The 9,585-nt window shown below is 39.4% G+C and overlaps 1 long non-coding RNA gene across 1 annotated transcript; it reads right to left on the bottom strand.

The window, feature by feature from the left end:
• Nucleotides 1-3,085: 3,085 nt before the first annotated feature.
• Nucleotides 3,086-7,735, bottom strand: LOC113090845 (uncharacterized). The gene is made up of 3 exons (XR_003287271.1): nt 7,693-7,735; nt 5,575-5,591; nt 3,086-3,578 (listed from the first exon to the last, which is right to left on the bottom strand). It is a non-coding gene; the product is annotated as an uncharacterized LOC113090845 (long non-coding RNA).
• Between the last annotated feature and the right edge of the window lie 1,850 nt (nt 7,736-9,585).

Below are 9,585 nucleotides of genomic sequence, written 5' to 3' on the forward strand. Positions count from 1 at the left end.
CATAAGATGGATTGCCTGAGGGAAGAAACTGGTCCTGTGTCTGGTCGTTCTAGTGCTCAGTGCTCTGTAGCGTCGACCAGATGGCAACAGTTCAAAGAGGGAGTGTGCTGGATGTGAGGGGTCCAGAGTGATTTTGACAGCCCTTTTTCTCACTCTGGATAAGTACAGTTCTTGAATAGAAGAGAGGGTTGTACCGATGATTCGCTCAGCAGTCCGGACTACCCTCTGTAGTCTTCTGAGGTCAGATTTAGAAGCTGAGCTGAACCAGACAGTTACTGAAGTGCAGAGGATGGATTCAATGATGGTGGAGTAGAACTGTTTCAGCAGCTCCTGTGGCAGGTTAAACTTCCTCAGCTGGCGGAGAAAGTACAACCTCTGCTGGGCCTTTTTCACAATGGAGTCAATGTGAATGTCCCACTTCAGGTCCTGAGAGATAGTGGTGCCCAGGAACCTGAATGACTCCACTGCAGTCACAGTGCTGTTCATGATGGTGAGTGGGGGGAGTGCAGGGGGGTTTCTCCTGAAGTCCATGATCATCTCCACTGTTTTGAGCGTGTTAAGCTCCAGGTTGTTGAGACTGCACCAGACAGCCAGCTCTTTTACCTCCTGTCTGTAAGCAGACTCGTCACCGTCCTGAATGAGGCCGATGAGTGTGGTGTCATCTGCAAACTTCAGGAGCTTGACAGAGAGGTCCTTAGATGTGCAATCGTTGGTGTACAGGGAGAAGAGCAGTGGGGAGAGAACGCACCCCTGGGGAGCTCCGGTGCTGATTGTACGGGTGCTGGATGTGTATTTTCCCAGCCTCACTAGCTGCTGCCTGTCTGTCAGGAAGCTGTTGATCCACTGACAGATGGAGGTGGGCACGGAGAGCTGATTTAGTTTGGGCAGGAGGAGGTTTGGGATGATCGTGTTGAAGGCCGAGCTGAAGTCCACAAACAGGATCCTCACATAAGTCCCCGGTCTGTCTAGGTGTTGCAGAACATAATGCAGTCCAATGTTTACTGCATCGTCCACAGACCTGTTTGCTCTGTAGGCAAACTGAAGAGGATCCAGCAAGGGCCCAGTGATGTCCTTCAGGTGGCCCAGCACCAGTTTTTCAAATGACTTCATGACTACAGACGTTAGAGCCACAGGCCTGTAGTCATTTAGTCCTGTAATTTTGGGTTTCTTAGGGATGGGGATGATGGTGGAACGTTTGAGGCATGAAGGGACTTCGCACAGCTCCAGCGATCTGTTGAAGATCTGTGTGAAGATGGGGGCCAGCTGGTCAGCACAGGATTTCAGACAGGCTGGTGTAACACAATCTGGGCCTGGTGCTTTTTTCCTTTTCTGCTTCCGGAAGACCTGGCGCACCGCATCCTCGCTGATCTGAATTGCAGGTGTGGGGGAGAGGGGGGATGCAGGAGGTGAGAATGGTGAGAGTGCTTGATTGGAGAGGTGTTCAGGATGGGTTGCAGGAGCTGTTAATGGTGTGAACGGTAGTTTGGAGAGGCATTCAGGGCTGGTTGCAGGAGTTGTGAAGGGTGTGAATGGTTTTGTGGGGAGGCGTTCAGGGCAGGTGATGGGTGTTCTTTCAAACCTGCAGTAAAACTCGTTCAGATCGTCTGCCAGTCGTTGATTCTCTACGGTGGTGGGGGGTGGTGTCTTGTAATTGGTGATCTTCTTTAGACTTTTCCACACTGATGCAGAGTCGTTGGAAGTGAACTGAGTCCTTATTTTTTCAGAATAATTCCTCTTTGCCACTTTGATCTCCTTTTCCAATGTGTATTTAGCCTGTTTATACAAGACATTGTCCCCCTTCACGTAAGCATCTTCTTTGGCCTGACGGAGCTGTCTGAGTTTTGCAGTGAACCACGGTTTGTCATTATTGTAAATTAGTTGAGTCTTTGTAGGAATACACATATCCTCACAGAAACTGATATATGATGTTACGGTCTCTGTGAGTTCATCCAGATCGGTGGTAGCAGCTTCAAAAACACTCAAATCAGTGAGGTCAAAACAAGATTGTAAATCCTGCTCTGCTTCATTAGTCCATCTTTTTACAGTCCTTGATACAGGTTTAGCTGATTTTAGTTTCTGCCTGTAGGACGGTATTAGATGAACCAGAAGGTGATCAGAACGTCCCAAAGCTGCTCGTGGAACAGAGTGAAATGCATCCTTTATTGTGGTGTAACAGTGATCCAATATATTACTGTCTCTTGTGGGACAAGTAACATGCTGTCTGTATTTTGGCAGTTCACGGGACAGATTGGCTTTATTAAAGTCCCCGAGAATGATTAAAACAGAGTCCGGGTGTTGTTGTTCTGTCTCTGTGATCTGATCAGCGAGTTTCTGTAAAGCTGAGCTCACATGTGCTTGGGGATGGATGTAAACACTGACCAGAATGAACGAGTGAAACTCCCGCGGCGAATAGAACGGCTTGCAGTTAATGAAGAGTGTTTCGAGATTTGAGCAGCACGTCTTCTTTAACACAGTTACATCTGTACACCACCGTTCATTGATGTAAAAGCATGTCCCGCCACCACGCGATTTCCCCGTTGATTCTGTGTCACGATCCGCTCTAAACAGCTGAAAGCCCGGCAGATGGAGCGCGCTGTCCGGTATGGTGTCATTCAGCCAGGTTTCCGTGAAACACAGAGCACCAGAGTGTGTGAAATCCTTATTTGTCCGAGAAAGCAGAAGGAGTTCGTCCGTTTTGTTGGGTAGAGAGCGGAGATTTGCCAGATGGATGCTAGGCAACGGCGTTCGAAATCCGCGCTTCCTGAGTCTGACGAGCGCTCCCGCTCGCTTCCCCCGTCTGCGCGTCCTGAAGCGCTTGATCAGCGCCGCCGCTCCTCCGATAACAACGTTCAGTAAAACGTCTGAATAATTGAAATCCGGTAAAATATCCTGTGGTGTGTTCTGCCGAATGTTCAGCAGTTCTTCCCTGGTGAAACTGATGGCAGGAATATAACTAAAGACAGGACAAACTAACAAAAACACAAAAACATATGCGGAGCTCGTCACGGAGGCAGCCATCCTGTACCGGCGCCAGACGCAGCACACGGCGCCAGCACACTCTTACACTAATATTTAATGTGGAGGATATTAACTGTGATGAGATAAAGCAGGTTAGAGACTCCAGAAGACTCAGCAGCATATTCATGAGTATGCTTTAATGAAAATCTACATAACGTTTCTATACATTGATTCACCTGGTCTCTAATCTGTATTGCACACTTTAAATGATAACAGGGTGCACATAACTAATAGTTGCAATTATGACAAAGTAGTAGGTCTCAAACTTTGGCAGCTCTTTTTCTACACACTCTTAAGTATGTACTCTTAAGTGTACATACTTTTTGGGCGTAGTATAAACAAGTGAATAGGGATGCAGTCTAACACTAGAAACTTCCAGTGCTCATATCATTTTATTTTTTTGTAAAACTTGCAGATTGCTGTGGGGCAGGTCCAAGAAACCGAAGTGGAAGTAATCGGTGTCTCTGAGATCAACGACACATGGCTCTTCCTCACGAGTGTCTCTGAGAGGATCTACTCAACGAGGATGACCTGATCTCCAGCGGCCGATGAGGATAATCCTAAAACACATCAACCACCGTGTTTTAAAGGTTTATCATAGAGCAGTAAAATGTAAATAGTTATCTGTTCACATCTATCTCTGTTTAGTTTGTGGTTTTTTTTCACTTTTTAACGTTTCTCCATTTGAAGTTTTTCTTTTGTTTGTTCGTTTTTAGTTTGTACATAGTTTGTTCTAAACCATGTGTCCGTAAAAATAAAAACATAATTTTGTGTTTCCACAGTAGTTGTCTTCTTTACCATTCATATCCTTCCTCTAACATCTGTATCTTTAGTCATGTCACTTGCATTGCATTTCACTTCGAGTAATGATGAACATCTGTACGGCTGTCACGCTTCTGTTCGAGCGCTGGATTTAACAAACAAAACTGGCTACAATTTACCCATAAAACACCAGAAGTGCTGCATTCCACGAAAATATATAAACCATATTATTAGACCATTTTCTAAGACTGCACAATATAGTTAAACATGCACGATATATTAAATCAATTTTTAAAAAATGTTAGTGTCTATAATTTACACTAAGTCTACTAAAGTGTGCTTGGGCTAGTCAACACTACAGTAGATGGCACTCAACTTTCACCTCACGTGGTGTAACAGTGGTGTAAGAGGAAAAAATCTGCGCTGTAATCATTTTGACTAGACCAACCCAGGTTTAAAACTTTTTTTCTACCTTTTCAAATCTCAAATCACTTCAGAAAACCATTTATTTTAAATAAAATGGAGGAAATCTACATTATAATTAGACAGATGGCTGCTCATCAAATTAATTAGTCCAGAAAGGATGGCATTAACTACTCTATTTTGTTGTGATAAATATTTCTCAACTGTGCATCAGTTTAATCCATTATCATTTTTACAACATATTTTAATATTTTATACATTTTGCATCAAACATATTTCTAAATGAAAAAAAAAAAAGAACGGACTGTAAAACGATTCAACTTAAACTTGACTAATTTAAAGATTTGTTTTATCTGATAATTAATGCATAAGCAATCATAAAAATATACATGGGATGCTTATAAGAATAATTTATGCAACACATCTGTCACAAAACAGATTATAAATTTAATAAAAATACAGAGAAAAATAAAAAGCCAATATTTTAATTAATGCAAACCTACCATAATTGCATTGTTAATTGAACAGTTACAATTATAAATGATGTAATCAAAAACATTAATAAAACATATGCATGCAGAAATCTGAGGCTCTGGTTTGACAGTCGCTAATCTTATGATCTTATAAACAGCAGTCAGAACAGAATCAGTTCTCTGAAGATGTACAGTATTACACATTTGAGTGTGACTGAATTAAGACATCCTTGTGGAGAAAAGAAGAAAGCAATCTCCACAATTTATTGTGATGAATTTCCACACAGAGAAACGCAATGATGAAGGATGTTTTCTCTTATCTTTGATATACCAATAGCTGATATTTAATTTGAAAAACATTAATTATATCAAGCCAAGTTTCTTATGTAAGTTTCCCTTACAGTAAAAGTGAATGTCGCAAGACCGGAAGTATCTATCCACCTATCCATCCATCCATTAAGTTAATAAATGCCCTTCCAGAGCAGAAACACATATCTAGATTTTGATTAAAGATTATTTTAAGTGGATTAACCTGCACAGATCATTTTTTCACCTCAAGACAAGCAATGTGTGTTCGACTATGTGTTCAAGTATGTTCATTTATATGGCAGCACGGCTACAGTTTAGAGAAAAATAAAAAAGGGAGAAGAAAAATCTAACTTAAATATACTTATATTTAATTGTATAAAATTATACATCACATAAGTGTGGACGTTTATTGAGAATTCATAAAGTGTGAATCAAAAAGCATAATAACAGAGCAGTAGCGAAGAGCTGTTTTTAGACGTGTAAAAGAAGAAAAGAGAAACGATCTCTGACTGATCGATACGTTACAGTGTGATCTATATATATATATATATTATTATGTGTCAGACAATGAGGCACACAGAATACTTACAGAGCAGATCCAATTATCTGAATTCACAAGGAAAAGAGGAAAAAGAAACACATAAGTCATGTGCTGATGAACTTTATACATTAAATAGAAATGATTACACCACTGTGTTAGAAACAGATTAGACTGCAACAAACTATAGAAAGTAAAATAATAAAGTTGACAGTTATGTGGTATAATACGTTCATGGTCCGAATCTATCAGTACCAATATATAAAACTGTAATACTCAGGTGTTATCATAGTGGAGAGGCTAAGTGCTTATGTTTGGCAGAATCATTCAGTTTATGATACAAGCGTGAAATTATATAAAAATGCTATACTCTACTGTAACACACAAGTGTTATCATTAACACCCCTGGGGTGAACAGAAACTGAACTACTTATATCCTCGTTAAAGGTGACTTCTTCCTAAACTTTCTTTTTTTCCTGGTGTAACCATGGCCCACGTTTACTTTATCTCTCACACAGAAAAAAAAGACGAATCGTTAGATTTAATCGGTTCTTCTTAGTATTTCTGTTTTTTGACAACACTTCTCCATCAGAGGCTTTGTTCTTTATTTTAATATATTGTAAGTTTGGATATTCAGCCTGAGAAAGAAAAAGATAAAAAATGCTGGCATTGTCAACTAGAAAACATTCTACCTTTTTAGTTTTAGATAGTATGAATGACCCCTCTTTAAAGTTATATAATAACTGAACAAAAAAATTATACAATTTTAGATAATATTAATTCAAAAATAAATCCAGTACATAAGATGTAGATATGGGCTCAAATATGTAAACCGTCTCGACACTCCTCAGTAAGAGCAGAATGTGTAAGTGACGTGTGCCAGTAAAAAACCTAAAGAGCCACAGACTAAAGACAGACATGACGAACTATATAATAATAAATAATAATAATAAAAACTTTAAATACAGCTTTTCAATGTTTTAGTGAGCATGAGTGAGAAAAAGAGAGATGGCTTTACTTCAGTCAAGCAATACTTTTCTAGACAGAATTCACACTCGATACAAACACCACAGCTCATTATTATTGTCTGAGCATTACAGCCAAACCAATTTCCCTATTATAAAGACAGTATTTCAAGTTTAAAAAATTATATTTAGTCCAAAAGAGGGTGAAGATAAAAATCTTTGTTCTCATTTGTTAATAACAAAGATTAAAGAATGACAAAGATACACATTACAACTACACATTATATATGGTAAATGGACTGCATTCTGTCAGTTGTCTGTCAATTCTGTCAGTGTTTTATTTTATACCATCATTTACTCAAAAGTGATTTTAAACCTGAATGAGTTTAATTCTTCTGAACATAAATGCTGTTTTGAGGAACAGTTTCTGGTCCACAGTGACTTCCAGAGTATTTTTTTGCTAATACCAAATTGAATGTGGACCAGCAACTGTTTGGTTACACACATTCTTCAAAATATCTTCTTTTGTGTTCAACACGAGAGAAAATTAATACAGGTTTGGGACAATGTGAGAGTGAGTAAATAACGACAGAAATGATATTTTAGGGTGCTCTATCACTTTAAAAAGAGTCACACGTTAAGACAACCTGTATTAGTATAAGTTTTTCTCTCAACTGTTTACTGTCATTTTAGACGTAACCAAGTGAGTCTAGGTGTAAATCTTGTGTGTTTTGACAGTTTTAGCGCAAGAGATAACTTAGTTCACTAATCACTGTCACTGTTTGACAGACTTTAGCGCGAGCTTCGGGTGAATGCGGTGCTCAGAAAAAGCTCAGATCAGAGCAGCGCGTGAGTTAAACATTTAAAAACACATGCAGATAATGAGAGAGTAGCTCTACCGCGGAGTTCACACTGATGTAGATGATGTGGTGTTGAACAGTATATGACGGAGGCGCCAGAACTGCAGCTGATATAAAGACAATGACTTAACATTGTAAAATATCTGAATCACAACTTATATTGTGTTTTGACATCGACAACACAAGTGCATTTTACCTCAAACTTGCATCTAGTTAACTTTCTGAAGAAGCAATCGCTTCTCGTGTCGACATTAGCACACAGACAAAATCATATTCAGAATTTAAAATATTTTTATACCACTTTTTGTTGTGTGATTGTGTAAAGGTGTTCACGAGAAACCAACCTTTCACCAACATGCTTTCGTCCGATCTCATGGAGACGCGGCGTGCACGGATGGGAGGGGCTGTGTGTGCGTGCGCGCGCTCGTGAGAGACGCAGGGAAAGGGAAATGCAAGCTGAACGTTATTTGCTCTATGAAAGACATTGACAAAGATGAAAACTAAGGACATTTAATCTATTATTTCATTTTATTTTAGTTAGTTTTAACAACAACAACAAAAAAAACACATTCAAGTTTTAGTTAGTTATCGTTTTTCCAATCCGTGCGCTCAGATTTTGTAAACCCAGGGGCGGAGCGGGGGGGTGGCTAATTGGGCTTAAGCCCAGAATGTTTTGTCAAAAGCCCCGAATCTTTTAGGTTTTTAAAAATAATTTCAACTTGGTTTAATTTCCTCTCAGTCTTTCTGACTGGAGCGGCAAAAAATGAAACAAAAGCACATACCGTGCGTGGTGGCGGACGGTAATGCATCGCGCATCACTCAGCTTGTTTGCCAACTGCGAATAAAAACTAACGAAGAAGCATATATAATCTTCTTCGTCGTTGTCATCAGGGGCTGGCAGGCTATTGTTACTATAGTTACTACTATTGTTACTGGCGGGCTACTGTTTTTCACCGGCTAACTGGCTGAAGTTATGGACATAACAAAGTTTTTTATACGGAACACTAACAATAAACCTCACCGGCCAGAGAGAGATTCAGAAACAGCGTCAGGCGAACAGCGGACAAGTGTAGGTTGTAGGCTCTAGTCTACTGGGTGATTTTTTTTCCCCAGATAGTGTACAGATTTTTAGGCATTCTATTATCTCAAACAGCATCCAAAATAGTGCATTTAGCTGACGTATGGGGAGAAAAAATCTCCCCGGGGGAGTTTGCCCCTGGACCCCCCTAGGTTTGGGCTAAGCCCCGAATGTTTACATTGTCTGCCTCCGCCCCTGAACCGTACCCTCGGTTTTTGAATCCGTACCCACAAATTCATAATCCGTGCGCACGCTTTCGCAATCCGTTCCCACGGATCTGTAAACCGTACTCACGGATTCATGCAGCAAACTCCTACGTGTTTACATACAGTTTTATTGAATATTATTATGAGGAATAGGTTTACAGCAAAGTTTCTATAATAAACCTGCCATTGTGACTCTGGAGTAACTTTTTCCTCTTTTGTAAACTGTTTTAGATAAAAGATTCTTATGCATAACCTGTATAATAATATATAATAATGAAAAAATAAAGTTATTTTTATAGTTTTAATTTGTAGGCTAAATAAATGAGTACAAGACAGTAAAAATGTTTGTCATACAATAATTCATGAATTGCTTTATTTTTAAATAACCTTTGACAGTTTTGGAAATGCTTGTGTACAATTCTTTCTTAACTTGAAGACCTTTTTTTGTGATTTTATCATGCTAAGCTCCAGCCACCCCACCTCACCTGCCGGAGTTAGATGCATGTTTCACTGTTAATGTTATTATTAAATACTTAGGCCAAAAATAACATTGCATTCAGTTAGAGAGAAAAGGAATGAAAACATAACCGGCATATTATTTGTTTTGTATTGCTTTTTACCCTTATTTTCTTTTTCTTTTTAGCTTACATTTTTTTGGCCATAAACAGGTGGCTTTGTCTTATCCTATTGGTGATTAATGTAAAATAAACGCTAAAAAGAAGACTATTTTGTGAATGCTGATCGTGGTCTCATTGGATACGATGAAAAATAATGTTTAATAAAGAGAAATTAATCTGCCGGTGGGGGCGGAGGCACATATGCGCGTCAGTTTAAATCCTTGGGAAATGATTGAGAAAGCATGCGCACGGATTATGAATTCGTGGGTACGGATTCAAAAAAAGAGGGTACGGTTTACAAAATCTGAGCACACGGATTGAAAATTCGTGGGCATG

The sequence above is a fragment of the Carassius auratus genome, unplaced genomic scaffold (assembly GCF_003368295.1).
Source record: "Carassius auratus strain Wakin unplaced genomic scaffold, ASM336829v1 scaf_tig00214025, whole genome shotgun sequence".
Taxonomy (NCBI): Eukaryota; Metazoa; Chordata; class Actinopteri; order Cypriniformes; family Cyprinidae; genus Carassius; species Carassius auratus.